The 15,513-nt window shown below is 48.0% G+C and overlaps 2 protein-coding genes across 5 annotated transcripts in view; both read left to right on the top strand.

The window, feature by feature from the left end:
• The window catches only part of LOC108410006 (transmembrane protein 101), a 57,412-nt gene that overhangs the window by 29,438 nt on the left and 12,461 nt on the right, over positions 1–15,513 (top strand). The gene's annotated exons all lie outside the window — the stretch shown is intronic.
• Positions 1–15,513, top strand: part of PYY (peptide YY) — a 34,879-nt gene that overhangs the window by 18,345 nt on the left and 1,021 nt on the right. Inside the window, exons 1-2 of one of the 3 annotated variants that reach the window (XM_073235673.1) lie at positions 12,522–15,168; positions 15,245–15,370. The gene's annotated coding sequence lies outside the window, so the exon portion shown is untranslated. Of the gene's footprint in view, positions 1–12,501; positions 15,371–15,513 lie in introns of those variants that run through there. The other 2 variants (XM_073235672.1, XM_036996851.2) reach the window with 2 other exon arrangements.

Here is a 15,513-nt window from a genome sequence, read left to right as displayed (position 1 = left end):
CACATTCTCATTGTTCCCCAGAGTTGGCTTGTTTCTGGTTGCTCAGGTAGTGCAATTATATTCACATATATTTACATGTTTTTTCTTAGTGGAAGGAGTGCTTTAAATGCTTTAAATCCCCACCCCCACCCCCACCCCCGCACAAAGATGCTCTGAAGGTAAGTGCAGTCCTTGCCAGGAAACCTTGTTTCCCTTTGATGTTTTATCAGTAGGGATTAGGTTCAGCTGTGAGTGATGAAAACCTGAAATTAACAGTGCCTTAAATGAGTGGTTCTCAAACTTGAGCATGTATCAGAATCACTGGGAGGGTTTGTTAAAATGCAGATCCCACCCCCAAAATCTGATTCAGGTGCTTGAGAGTGTCTTTCTAACAAGTTGGCAGGTGATGCTGTTGATCTGGAAAGCGTACTTTGAGAATGACTGCCATAAACACACAAGGTTTTATTCTATCACGTTAAAAGCATAAAGGTTGGCAGCTCAAGGCTGGTGTGGCAGTGAATTGTCAGGGACCTGGGGTTCTTTAAGTTTCCATTCTGGTTGCCTATGATATGTCCCTTACTTCATGGTCCAGTATGGTTGCTTGAGCTCCAGCCATTAAATCTTCCTCCAGCAGAAAGGAGGAAAAAGCAAAAAAAAAAAAACCAACCATACCTTTAGGGTGCGTTTAAAGACTTACTGAAGATTATAAACACCACTTCCACTGCAATTCACTAGCTGGAACTTAGTCATATATACATAGCTAATTGCAAAGGAGGCTGGGACTGTGCTTTTTTATGTTGGAAGACAAGGTGCCAGCTAACTTAGGGGTTATCTGACTACTGAAAAAGGGAAGAATAGATATTGGGACAACCAGGAAGAGCCAGAGAGCACACCTCACCCCAACCTACCCACCCAGGTTAAGATAAGGTGACCTCAGGTAAGGCAAATCATCTTACCTCTTTGTGGCTCATATCTTTGTGAAATGGGGACTCATTCATATCTTCATCCAACACACACTTATTGAGGCTTTTCCCTGGCCTGGCACTGGGCTGGGGGCCAGGATGGAGAGGAATAAAGGAGTAAGTCCAGGGCACTACATGTGAGGTGCCCACAGTCCAGGGGTAGATGGACGAGTACCTCTGCCCTACTGATGCAGGGTGTGGGGGGCTATGTGTCCGGGAGCACAGGGAGGGGCCCTGGTCCAGCCATGGAGTGGGAGTCCAAGAGACCTTTACTTTGAGCATTTCTTCTACCCTAGAGGTATTGCAGGAGCAAATAAACATTACAGGTGTGAATGTGACATAAATAGCAAAGTACTGTGGACACATTTGTTACTTTTCTCTCTGAGGTACAGACCCAAACTGAATGTGTGGGGTGTAATTCCCAAGGCTGCCAAGCCTTGCCAGCAGCAGAGGTCATCTGGGGGAGAGGGTGGTGGCAGCTTTAAGTGCAGATGGAAGCCATGGACGCATTTCCCCAGAAAGGTGTACTTCCGCTCAAATTTTATCATGCAGCTCCGAGGGGACGCAGACCTCTGAGGCCCACCGAAAGAGTCCGTTTAAGAACTCTTGTAATAGAGAAAATCTATCCTGGCTAGTGGTGGTTTTTAGGATCCCCAGGCTCTGGGACAGCAATTTCAGGAAATTTTCCTGAATAGTGCCACTTCTGAAGGCAGGGCTTTAAGCAGGAAGACGGCTGTGGCCGTGGCAGAGATGGCTCTGAGATTGGGCTGCAGTTTCAAGGGACAGCTGGGCTGAGGAGACAGAACAGAGTGCGCTGAGGGGAGGCAGGGAAAGTGGATGGCGGGCAAAGGAGGATGGGAGCAGGAGGGCCGCAAAGGCAGCAGGGCAATGGGCAGGGCTGCAGTGCGGGCTTCAGGCCAGTGTCCTCCGGCTGGGGGCAGCACCCCTTCCACCCGGAAGAGCCCTGGTGCACGGGGCATCAAGGGGAGGCCCCTGGAGCCCTCGTTTCTGGGCAGTTGGCCAGGGCCTCCTTCTCCCTGGGAGGCGCCAGTGCTGGTGGGTTGTTTTCTCATTTTCTCCTCTCTCTGCTGTCACCTTCCCCCCTGCCCCCAGCGGATGGCCCAGGCTGAGTCACAGCTAATGGCTTTCCATGGAGCCCTTGGAGCTAATGAAGCTGCTAACAAGTGATTGAGTAAATGAGTTGACACCACTTATCACTCCCATGCCGCACAGTCCTCTCCACCAAGGGCCCCGGGGGCAGACCACCAGCTGCAGGGTAGCTCAGGGACACTGGGAACATGGAATGAGACAGGAGGTGGAACTTGTCACATCGGCTGAGCAAGGGAGGTGGCAGGGGAGAGAGAAAGGGGAGGTACTGGGTGAAGGAGGAGAGGAAAATATCTAGAAGGGAGTTGGTGAGAATAGTGGAGAGAGATGGGGAGATGCAAGTGGCAGAGATATGAAGAGAGGATTAGAGAAGATATTTAGGGAGGGAGGTAGAGTAGGGTCCCCCTCTGTGCTAAGCCCTGGGGGTACAAGGATAGGAAGTTCCAGGCCTTGGCCTTAAGGATACCACAGTGTGGAGGAGAGGGGGCCAGATATAGTCATCATTTTATTTATTAAAAGAAACCTGTGACATGAGCTTTATTATTCCCTTTTTACAATAAGGCTCAGAGAGGTCAGGCCAGTTTCCCAAAGTCACACATCTGAGAAATGCAAGTGAGATTCAAACCCAGAGCCATCTGACTCCAGAATCCATTCCTTTTCCACTCCCCCTGGTTTGCAAGTATATGGAAAGGGAAGACATCAGAAACCACTAAGAATGGATTTCTCTGGGTTGATCTGATTTGCTGCATTAATGGAATTACTTGAGGGGTGGAGGTGCCATGGGCTCCTCATGTCTGGTCTTTAGCAAGGTGCTTGGCAAAATCCCTCCTGACATCCTGTGGACACAAGGGCAATGTGCAGGTGAAATGGCTCAATGGGGGAAGAATTCCTGATTAGACATGGGGCTGATTGTAAAGACAGTCGATGGCAGAGCCCAGGCTGTCGGAGAGGCAGTGACTTTGGAATATGGGGCTCTGTCCTTGGGCCTGTTCTGCTTAACATTTTTTTTCTTTCCCCCTCCCTTGTATTTATTTTTTATTACCCAAGTAATATATGTCTGCTGTAGAAAAATATGAAGTATGGATATGCAAAAAGAAAGAAGCAGTATCCCAAATCTCACTAACAACACTTCTTAAACAGTGTTTTCAACCTTCTGTAACTTTGAAAATTTTCATAATGAAATCTTGCAGATAAAAATCCCACAATAAAAGGTAACCCGGTATTCACATTTAGAGTGCATCCTGCCAATCTCTTTATTGCAAATAATAACAATAAAATGTAACATTTTATTGGGCACTTACAATGAGCTGGCAATGATGCTGAGCATCTTATAGACATCATGTCATTAAATTGTCACCATTATGGGCACCTTTATGACTTGCTTTTCACAGATGACAAAGCTGAGGTTCACAGATGACAAAGCTGAGGTTCAAAAATGAAATAACTTCCTCTGGCCACAGAGGCTGGGTGAGCAGCTGAAGTAGGGTTTGAACCAGAATTCGTCTGACTCCCGAGGTGAACTCTGAGCTTCTATAGGACCCACTCTATAAGGGCACCACCCTCCACAGTCCACCCTTTCCCATCTCAGCCTCTCCTGGGGACTGTTTGTGCAGGACGATCATGAATCTCCATGTTGCTTCTCTTTTATTTGTGCAAAAGCATCTGGGGACACCATCCAGGACGTGACCCTTGCAGAGGGCACAAACTCCAGTAAAGCCAGATTTCTCCTGGTCTTTAAACAGTCCCCAGGGGGCGTTTCTCATGTACAGGCAGGTGCCTTGGCTTGGAAGACAGACATTTATTTTATTTTCAAGTAACAAGCACATTTTGAAAGCTTACTGTTTGCCAGGCACTGTGTTAAGTACTTCAGAGATAGTAACTGAAAAAAATTAATTTTTAAAATTGACATACTGTAAAATTGACTTTTTCTGGTGGTGCGCAGTTCTGAATTTTAATGCATACATAGATTCCTATAATCCCACCACCATCAAGATACAGAATAGTTACATCTGAAGGGCTCCCTCCTGCTAGCCCTTTGTAATCACACCTCCTCCTATCCCTAATTTTCTCAAACTACTGATATGTTCTCTATCATACAGTGTTATCTTTTTGAGAATGTTGTACGAATGGAATTATACAGTATGTAACCTTTTGAGACAGGCTTTGTTTACTCAGCCTAATGCTTTTGACATTAATTCAATCTGTTCCAAGTGTCAATAGTTCATTCCTTTTAATTTCCGAGTAGTAAATATCCTAATATACAGATGTAACAGTTTGTTTATTCAGGCACTCATTGAAGGCTATTTGGGTTGTTTCCAGTTTGGGGTAATTAAGAATAGAGGTGCTGTAAACATTCACAGCCTGTGGACATATGCAGTCATTTCTCTAGAATAACTACCTCAAAGAGGGACTTCTGAGTTATATGTAATTAACTGTATTTTTAACTTTGGAAGAAAATGCCAATGTCTTCATCTGCCTGAAGAGCTTCCTTTAGCAATTCTTTTAATGCAGATGTACTGGAAACAAATTCTCTTAGTTTTCCTTCACTGAGAATTTCTTTCTTTCACTTTCATACCTAAAGGATATTTTCACTGGATGTAGGTCTCTGGGTTGACAGTTATTTTCTTTGAGCACTTAACAAGTGTTGTTGTACTTCTCTCTGGTCTCATGGTTTTGGGTGAGAAATCTGAGGTTCCTTGCTAAGTTCTTTTCCTATGAACAACACATTTTTAAAATTTTCCCTTGGCTGCTTGCAATATTTTTTGTCTTTGGTTTTCAGCAGTATGATTGTGATCACAACTTATCCTGTTTGTATTCGCTGAGGTTATTGAATCTGTAAATTTTGCCAGTTTTGGAGAGTTTTTGGCCCTTCTTTCTTCAAACGTATTTTCTGTATGGTAATCGCCTTCTTGAATTCTGATGTCATGGATAGTAAACTGTTAGATCTTATCCTTTCAGATCCCTGAGGCTCTGTGCATGTCGTTTTTCCCCCAGTATTTTTTCTCTGTGACTTATACTGGATTAATTCTATTGATTTATCTTTAAGTTCACAGATTCTTTCCTTTGTTATCTCCATTTGGCTATTTGAGCCCCTCCAGTGAATTTTTATTTTGGTTATCTCATTTTTTCAGTTCTAAAATTTCCATTTGGTTCCTTTTTATATCTTTTATTTAATAGCTGAAGTGCCTATCTTTTCATTCATTTAGAGAGTACTTACCCTTGCTCCCTGGAGCATTTTAAATAGCTGCTTTGAAGGCTTTGTCAGATAGCCCAACATCTGTGTCATCCTGGCCTTCTCATCTGTGTGAGTTGACAATCTCCCTCATTTGAGTATGCTAAATAATGCTACCTTATATCCTGGATATTCTAAATAATGCTAACGTGTATCCTGGATATTCTAAAATAGTGTAAGGACTTGGCTCTTGTTTAAATTCTCCAGAGGATGTTGGTAATTTTGTTGCAGCAGGCAACTGACCTGACTGGGTTCAGGCTGCAAGTCCTGCTCAAACTTCTGTGGGTTAAAGTTTCAATGTCCATTCAGGGTCAAGGCTTCTGCAGTGCTGTTCAGATCTGTGCCATATGTGTAGCATTCGGTGGTCAATCCGGGACATGACTTATCCCCTAGTCCAGTTCTCAGAGCCCTAGGGATACTATGAGGAGTGTAACCACTCAAGGGCAGCTGAGGGGTGAGCTCAGCGGCTCAGGAGCAACTTGATGTGGTCGCTCTTCCCTGTCTGTGATTGTCTTCATGCTCTCTCATCCCCCGGGGCTTCCCTTTTTTGTTCTCCAGTGAGAGAAGTGGGGCTTGAATTACCTGCCTCTGCTGCATACCTGGGGTTCCTGTACTGTTACTGTTACTGTTCAGGGCCACATGGCAGGAGGACAGAGAAGAAAAGCAATGGGGTTCCTCCTACCCTCTTGGGACCACAGCACTTTTACTTAGAAAAAGTTCCCCTTCCTCGGGGTTTTAGATGTTGGGGTGGGGGTGGGGCCCTGAAGCCACCAATGTTGCTGTCACCCCCTGCCTGCCACGGAATTGTGTGGGGGGCTGAGGCAGGAGAAAATGCAGAACAGAAAAACAAGCTCTCCTCTACCTCCCTTTTCCACTCCTCCAGGTGGAACTGGAGGGTCTCTGCTGGAGCTTTCTCTTCACCCCAGTGCCCGTTCTGGATTAGGGGCCGTCTTGTGTCCAGTCTGGGAAATACTAGAGGGAAAATGAGACGCTCACTGCCAGTTCAGCCATGCTTCAAGTTCTGGCTTTCTTCCTCAGTTTCCTGCTGCTCGTTATTTTCCGACTCCTCGGACAGTTGTCCGTGCAGTTCTGTCCAAGTTCTGTGGCTGCCTTCAGTGGGAGAGAAAGAGTAGCAAAACTTACTCCATTTTACCTGGAACCTAAGTAGTTTTTAAAATGGTCACAACCACGTGAAGCAGGTACTGCTGTTGTTTACATTCACTAGATGACAGAACTGAGGCTCGTGGAAGTTAAGTGATTTGCCCAAGATCATACAGCTAGTAAGTGTCCAACCCAGTCCTCCGGAGGCCAGAACTAAGAACACAGACTTAGTTCTGCAGCCTCAAGGGGGTTGAACACCAGCTCTGTGGGGAGATATGGTGCCCACTCTGTTGTAGGCAAAGCCTGGTGCCACCTACCCTCTAGCCTGCTGGGTGTGCAAAGGTGGAGTGCTTATTGTGCAGGGAATTGCTCTCGTCCTTACTAAAGATCTAGATTGCAGTGAGATAGGAATGCACTTTTGTCTTTCAGAGTGTGTTTGTGTGTGTAAATGTGTTTATATATGCAATTATGTGTAAACCGTGCTGCCACTGCAAGTGAGGATGGGAATTCATTCATTTGCTGGCCCCCCACAATGTGGCAGACACTCTTCTAGGTGCTAGAGATATGTCACTGAAAAAAAAAAGACCTCAGCTCTTATAGAGCCTGCATTCTGGTTGTGTCTTAGCCTGTTCAGGCTGCTATAACAAATCGTCATAAACTTGGTACCTTAAAAAGTGAAAATCTCCTTCTCACATTTCTGGAAGCTCAGAAGTCCAAGATCTAAAGCTGCAGCAGATCCAGTGTCTGGTGAGGACCCCTGCTGGTTCATAGATAGCCATCCCGCTCTGCCCTCATATGGTGGAAGGGGTGAGGGAGCTCTTGAGGGTCGCTGTAAGGGCACTAATCCCATTCATGAGGACTCTGCCCTCCTGATTCAATCACCTACCCAAGACCCCACCTCCTAATACCATCAGATTGGGGGTTAGGATTTCAGCATATGAATTTTGGAGAGCCACAAACATTTAGTCCATTGCAAGTAGACAGGCAAGAAACATAACTAATTATATCATATGACAGAAAGTAGTAGTGCTATGGGAAAAAGTAGGGTACGTAAGGAGGACTGAGAACAATGGGGAAAGGGTTGAGTGTATATTTGTTGACATGGACAGATATCTGTTGAATTAAAAATGCAGGCCCAGCAGTGTTTATGTAGACTATCCCATTTTATATTTGTGGATAACATTGTGTTTCACAAACTTTAAGGAGGGGCCCCTCCTCAACTCTGCCTTTATATATGACTTTCTTATACTCCAGGGGAAAATTGCATAATAAAGTTAAACCCTTTTTGAGGCATGCCCTGTGGTTACACCCCAATTCCTTGACCTGCTGCCCAGCCTCAGATCTGCATTGCTCCTTCAAACTTCCACACAGTGATTCAAGTCTCTGTGGTGTGAAGCGAAGACTTCCAACCCAACCACCAGAAGAGATGGAGGTACTGTTTGTCGAGCTGGAGATCCCTGGAGATCTGGGGGTTAAGACAAGGGCCAGCTACTGATTTGACGTCTCTGTGCTTCAATTCCATCTTCTGTAAAATAGGGCTTATTATGTTTGTTATGAAGACTAAGCTAATATGTGAAAAGTTCCTTGAATAGTACCTGGCACAATGGAAACACTTAAGAAATGTTGACCCTTTATTGCTATTTAGGCAACATTGGATTGACTGAGAGACATCCAAGCAGAGACAATTCTATGGGTCAAGAGCTCAGCAGAGGAGCAAGTGACAGATATTTGGGTGTCATTATGACATAATAAGAAATATATTTGGTCTTTGTCCCCAGTTCCTGGCACTGAGCTCCTAAATCCCTTGGCGTTTCCTGGTGATAGGAGCATCTTGTGTTCTAATGAGGTGACTCTTGTGGGGTGGGCTCCTAGGTAGCTTCAGGATGGGGGCTGGTCGCCAGAAAGATAAAGCCCTGATTAGAAGCCTGAAACTTTCAGCCTCACCCACACCACCAGCCTCCAGGGAGTGGAGGGTAACTTGAGATTGAGTTAATAATCAGTTATGCCTATGTGATGAAACATCCACAAGCACCCCTCAAAGAAGGGGCTCAGAGAACTTTGAGGTGGTGAATGCATCCACATGCTGGGAGGGGCGCACACCCCAACTCCGCAGAACAGAAGCTGCTACACTGGGGACCCTTCGGGACCTTGCCTTATGCACCTCTTTAACTGGCCATTCATTTGTATCCTTTGTAATAGACCGGCAAGTGTAAAAAAGTGTGTTCTGAGTTCTCCGAGCTGCTCTAGCACATTACCAAGCCTGAGGAGGTGCTGTCGGAGCCCCAATCTAGAGCTGTTTTGGTCAGCAGTACAGGAGGCCAGGGACTTGCAGTAGTATCTGAAGTGGGGACAGTCTTGTGGGACTGAGCCCTTCAGCAGTGGGATCTGTGCTAACCTCAGGTCGGTAGTGTCAGAATTGAATCAAGTTACTGAGCACCCAGTTGGTGTCAGGAGGATCAGAGAACTGGTTGTTGGTACTGGAGAACACCACAGAGGTGGTTAAAGCCATGGGGTAGATGATATGGCCATGGTGGGGACTATGTGTCCTGGGCTCCCTCTTAGCTAAGAATGGTTGTGTGATGAACTTCTGGCTGCTGGGATGTAAGCAGAAGTAATGCGTGCAGTTTCCCATCATATTTGTAAAAGGAAAGTGTTTGCCCTCTACTCCCTCTTTTCACATCTCTGTGAGCTGGGATGTGAATGTAGGGGATGAACCTTCTTCGACCATGCAAGTGAGTGCAATGATCTTGGGGAAACAAGAGAGAAGGTGCCTGGGCTCCTTGTGCTGAGAACCAGTCCATGCCCGAACCCTCTGCAGCTTGGATTCCCATATGAAAGGGAAATAAACCTCAGTGGTATTTGAGCCACTGTTATTTGCTCTCTGTTAAGGCAGCTGCCCAATACCTTAACTAAGATGCTCATTGTTCATTGATTCAGTGACCATTTCCCAGGGGGCCCATGACGTGCCAGCACCACGTGAGACATCAGGAAACACAGGTGCACAGCAATGGCCTGGGGTGCCAGGGGGCTGACCAACACAGGTTCTAATTGTTTCTTCCCAACTCACACCTGCTTTCAGGACCCGGGTGCCTGCACCAGCAGTAAGACCTCCTATGACTGTAGGCCCCTGAGAAGTTGCAGACTCAGACAGGAGACTTTTACATGGTGGGCATGTGCTCAGGCCTCCTGGGCAGGGCTGGGAGCTGGAACCGAGGGCCCCTCACAGCATCTGAATCCAGGATTCACAACACACACTGCCATTTTATCTTTGTTGGTTTTTAAAAAAATTCTTTATTGGTTCTTTAAATTATTAAAGTAATAATAAACATTTGCATCTTCCTGTATACACTATAAACTATACAGTTCTACAGACACTATATCCAAGGGTCCAAGCTGGCTCATGTTTCAGCAGTAGGGCGGCTCTGATCCACATGCTTTGCACAGTTCTATATACACCCGATAAAAACATTCAAACTATGTAGAAAATAGGGAAAGTACTGGAGAAGCCCTCATTTAGATATAAGCAAGGTATGTCATTGGCCAGTTTTTTAAAAAATCAGTGAAGGTGGGCAATCATAAACATGGGTACATATATGCCTTTGTCATTTGGTTTTGACTTCAAACGTATAAATGCACATTAAGGCATCCATCTCTCTTTGCATCTCCTGACTGCAGTTCCAGTTGGGAAATACTATTTCCAGCTTTGTTAAATGGGGTAAGAACATAAAGACACATGTGGAACTACACGATACAGAGTCCGCCTAGATTTTTTAGATTTTTCCTAAATGTTTTCATTATCCTTAATACCTAATTCAACATTTCAGTCATTCTCTTTTTAGCCTTTCCAAAGCATTCAACTTAGTTTTCAAGGAAATGATTCTTTATGCACCCGTATTCCATCAGTTTGTGCAATATTTAATTGAAGTAAGTGACTATCTGATTGCAGTGACAAATAAACCTGGCATAAACAGGTGAGAGAACTCACCACAGACTCTTGATAAACAGACAACTCCACCCGGAGGGAGCCTGGAGTCCTTGCTTTTTGACACTCTGGGTCAGCACACTATGACCCCATGGGCCTGTGTCCTATGGGTCAAGAATGGGTTTTACATTTTCAAATGGTTCAAAAAAATCAAAAGAAGAAGAATATTTCATGACATGTGAAAATTATATGAAAGTCAATCTTTAACATCCACAAATAAAGTTTCATTGGAGGACTGACCCAGCCATTCATTTCTCTGTATAGTTCTTTGGCTGCTTAACTGCTACAATAGCCAGGTTGAGTGGTTGCAGCAGAGACTAAAATATTTACTATTTGGACCTTTATGGAAAGACTGCCGATGTCTGTTCTGGAGAGAAGCCTGAGCCTTGGGTGCGCACCATGCCACAGGTGTCTGCCACAGGTTTTACAGAAGGACCTGCAACTTTGGGTAGGGGAGGCCTCCTAGGGGATCTCCTACCAAGAAAGTGAATATCCTTTCTTTCTTGGCATTACTGCCTCCCAAGCCTACCCCTTAGACAGAACCAGAATCCACCTTGTGGCAGTTTGTCCAACTCCCATTGACATCATTCCCTTCCTCATGGTCTCACTTGGCCTCCACAGAGCTTTGCACACGATGACAGATGATAGGAAATAGAGAGTGCCTCTTCTTGCTTCCCTACCATTTGTCCAAGGACATGACAAAGCTTCCTTGAATGTCACCAATGTTCTTTTGGAGAGATGTGGCCTTTTTCCAATGGTGTCAACTGGTTACTCTTCATTCTATGCAAAGAGCTAAATGTTTTAAAAAAGAAGCCATTTATACTAATGACAAAATTAACAATCTTGCATTTCTGTAAGCACTGTCACAGTCACCAATATTTTTCTGGGTTGTGGCCAGTAATCAAGGTAGCAAAGAGAGTTTCACATGGACTAATCAACAAGGGGCCTTAACAATCAGAAAGCAGACAGATCCACTACCTAACTACTGTAGACATTTATTGATTTTCTGCTATCTTCTCCAGCCGATGAAAGGCTAACAGTACTGTCTAGACATAACCCTAACTTGTTCTTGGGTGAAACGTGTGGAACATCTGCAGCTGTAAGGAGGTGTGTGTGTGTGTGTGAGACCATCATCTCTTTCCTGCATTATTGCAATAGGTTCCCAACTGGCCTCCCTGCTTCTGACCTTGCCCCCATTTGGTCTACTCTCAAGTAGCAGCCAGAATGCTTCTTTTAAAATGTAAGTTAGATCATGTCACTCCTTCAGCCAAAGGTCTTATCTCATTCAGAGCAAAAGCCAAAATCCTTATAGCAGCCCACCAGGCCCTACATGATCCCCTGCTGCCTCTCTGATCTCCTCTCCTTCTAACTCTGCCCATTGCTCACTCTACTCCATGCACATGGGCCACCTTGCCACTCCTCCAACTGCCAAGCATGTGCCTACGCCAGGGCCTTTGCACTAGCTCTTTCCCCCACCTGGGACACTTCCAAAGGCAGCTTCATGGTTTGCTTCCTCAGTTCCTTCAAACATCATCTTATATGCAAGACCTTCCCTAATCACCCAACATAAAATAAGTCCCTGCAAGCCCCAGCACTGTACCCTCCCACCCTGATTTTCCTGATAGTGCTCATCATAATCTCACATACTACATGCTTCCTTATTTATTCACTTTTTTTCTATTTTCTGCCACTGGAACATAAGCTCCATGAGGACAAGAATTTTGCCTGTTTGTCACTGCTGTGTTCCTGAGGCTTTGAATTGTGCCTGCCACATAGTGGTAGCTTAGTAAATGCTTGTTTAATGAGCTGAGTCATTCTCGCTGCGTGACGGCCTCTTGTCCCTAGGACCTTGGGCATGAGGCCTTGCCTGAGCGTGGAAGGCCAAGGACTAGTGCTGCCAGTCCTTAGCTCGTGGGCCCATGTGCCTGGAGTAGACTGAGCAATGGGGAGAGTTCGAAGGAGGGGAGATCAGAGAGGATCAGGGGATCATGCAGGGCCTCGAGGGTTCCTATAAGGACTTTGGCTTTTACTTCAAAGAGAGGCCCTGTGTGGGCGATGTGGGGGAGGTGGGTGGGTGGCAGGGTACAGAATGCTAAGCTTTGGGATGAGTAGCATGGACCACCCCCATCCTGATGAGTGGCCCTGAGCCCACTGGGCGAGGGGGTGGTTAGCTGGGATCCAAGTCCACGGCCTCTCTGACTCCTGAGGTAGCCTTGCTAAGTGCTCTGAGAAAGGGGACCGAGAGAACACCAGTGGTTCTGTCCCCTACCCTTTGAGGACCAGTTGGAGGCAACTGCTGGTCCCAGATCTACAGTTATAATTATTTTGAAGTTCTCCCCTCACAGATGTCAGCCTCCCACCCTCCAGACATATTTCATAGCGGCTGAGCGTTAAGGGATCAAAGCTGGCGGTGGGTGTGCAGGTGGGGGTGGCTGAGCCTACTGATCCAGGTCTGAGACATCCTCCCCACTAATCAAGAAGTGAATAAACCCTTCAGTGAGTAGGTGGTGATGAGTGAGCCAGCCAGCTTGCTCTGTAACTGGGGAGTGGGACTGGAGGCAGAAGCATGATGGACAGGGAGGGTTTGTGAGGATGTGGGGGGGGCTGGCTCCTGGTCCACCCCAAGGAACCTCCTAGTGTCCCATTTACTTTCACTCTAAAAGTAAATGGTTGTACCCCAAACCCAGGCTTTCTCCCATGCCTTCTAGCTTCTCTACTGTTTCTCCTCTCCTCCCATCTACCCTCGACCCCCCATCCCCAAGGCAGGAGGGCTCCTAGGATGCTACAAAGTCCCTGAGGATTCTCACTCCTGTCCTCTCTGTCTGCCCCGGATCTGTCTGCTCCAGAATGCCTGTCACCCCCGAGCTGGTCAACAGAGCAGACAGCCCTGAGGTAGGCTTGTCCCTTTAGTCTTCAGGGGCCTTGTCCCGGCCTGCTCCGGGTTAGCTGTCCCAACCAGCCCCCCTGGCTACCCTTCCCATCCCTAGGTAACCACTGTCTTCTGTCTTTCCACGGCCTCTGGGGAGGGGACTTCACTTCTTTCTGCTGTCTACTGTCCAAACTGGATCCAGGCTTGTCCCTCTGTGTTTGTCCCCATGTTCTGGGGGACTTCTCAGACTGGAGCTCTGCAGGACAGTGGAGCACCTTCTCCCTCAGGTTGGGAGAGCCCAGTGATACCACTGCTCCCCTCTCCCCAGGCTGGGGTCCCCCTGAGGATACAGCTGTGACTCTTCTGAGGCTGGGGATCCTGGGGAACCAGCTCCACCCTGGCCCCCAGATATCAGTTCCCCAGCAAGAACGGTTTTCTCCTCCCTCTGAGGATTCAGTCTGTGTTCACTTGTCCCGATGTCCTCTCCCACCTCTGTGCTCAGCTTGCTGCCCTGGTCTTTCTTGGGATGTTTGGGGCCAACTGGCTGATAAGGAGCCATTTCCGGAGAGTGCAGGTGATTGAAGCCATAAACAGGTGCTTGAGGGAGGCCTGGAGTCTCCGCCTCAGGAGAGCTCTAAGAATAACAGCCTCGGCCATCTGTCCTGGAGGGTGGGGGGCCTGGCCCAGGACCAGGGGCCTGGACAAGATGGCGCCTCGTTGCCTTCATGGGCAGGGCGGATGCTGGGAAGAACTGGAGGCTCTGGCCAGGCTGGGGAAAGGGAGCTGGGAAGGGCTTTATGGGAAGACTCCCCAATAGCCCGCTCTTCCTGGTGGGGGCGGTGGGTCTGATGGGGTTGGCAGTCTGGAGACCCCCCCTCAGAAGGGGCATCAGGCCCCAAGCTCTGCCTCCCCTCCCTGCTCCCCTTCCTGACTCCCGAGTCCATGCTTATTTCAGGTAGTGAGCCCTTGTGCCCCTCATGAATGAGAGGACCTCTTCCTGGCATCTGCCCCAGTCCTTTTCTCTTGTCTGTGTCCGCATGACCTTGGCTATTCCTCACCGCTCAGAACTTCAGTTTCCTCATCCATAAAATGGGGATAAACTCAGCTCATTGCGTTCTTGTGCTGAATTCACGTATTGTCTAGAATACAGTAAGTGCTTAATAAATGGCAGTCCTTTCCACTTTCCTTCAAAGGGCCTGGGTGAGGATCTTTGCTCCAGAGCCCCATGGAGACTGCGATGGGCTAGGGATGGTGGCATGTGCTGGGACAGCCCTGGCATCACTCAACCCTGAAAGACACCAGTGCCCTGAATGATGGGGACGGTGGCACACAACCTGGGAAGATTTCTCTCTCTGTGCCAGGCCTGACGGGACCTAGGGCTGTATGTGTCAGGCTGGGTGCACAGGTGGCAGACTTGGCTGCTTCTGGGGAGGGAACTGGCTTCTGCTTCCTCCTTCCCCTTTCCCTAACCCTTTAACAGAGAGGGGACATAGTGAGGTGCCCAGAGAGGCCTCTCGTCCAGGACATCACAAAACAGCAGGTCAAGAGCCAAGGTCATAACTCCCACCCTATGTCCAGTAGAAAGACACTTGCCGCACAGGCCCTGTCACTCCCTCACCCTTCCTAAGGTGCTGCCAAGCAAGGTCGGGAAAGTTCCTTCCAGAGCGGTCACAGGTCCCGCAGGCTGCAGGAAACAAGGCCCATCTACTGCCCCCCACTCCTATGTGTGGACAGGCTAGGGAAGGTGGGGTCCCATCCCTGGTCCTAGGGACTGCCCCAGGAGTCTAGATACAACGTCACCTCCTCAGGAGTCTAGGCCTGCTGCTGTGGAGGGAGATGGAGGTCGGGCTGGCACCCCATCCAGAGGGATCCTGAATCTGAGCCTGGTGGCTGCCCCCTCAGCTCCTCCACGGTGGAGACATCACGCACTGCCTGGGTATGAGCTCATTTTAGCCTGGTGGAGGGAGGGAGGAGGAAGGGCCCTCCCCCTCAGACTCCCCCTCCCCGTGCAGGCCAGGATATAAGCCCCGCAGGGCAAGCACCCAGCAGAGGAGGCCGCAGCCCAGCCTGCAGCAGTCCAGCCTTGGGGACTTCGTGCCTTCCACCTCCTGCTCATCTCTGCTTCCCAAGCTGTTGCTGTGAGTGGCCCAGGACCCAGGACTGGTCTGGCACTGGGGGGCCCAGGCTGTTTTGTGAGGAAACTGCGACTGGGAGGATGGAAATGGGCTGAATGGCACAAAGCTGGATGGGAAGGGCTGGGTAGGAGAGAGGCCTGGGAGCT

The sequence above is a fragment of the Manis javanica genome, chromosome 4 (genome assembly GCF_040802235.1).
Source record: "Manis javanica isolate MJ-LG chromosome 4, MJ_LKY, whole genome shotgun sequence".
NCBI classification, from domain to species: Eukaryota; Metazoa; Chordata; class Mammalia; order Pholidota; family Manidae; genus Manis; species Manis javanica.
This window is presented reverse-complemented; position numbering and strand designations above follow the sequence as displayed.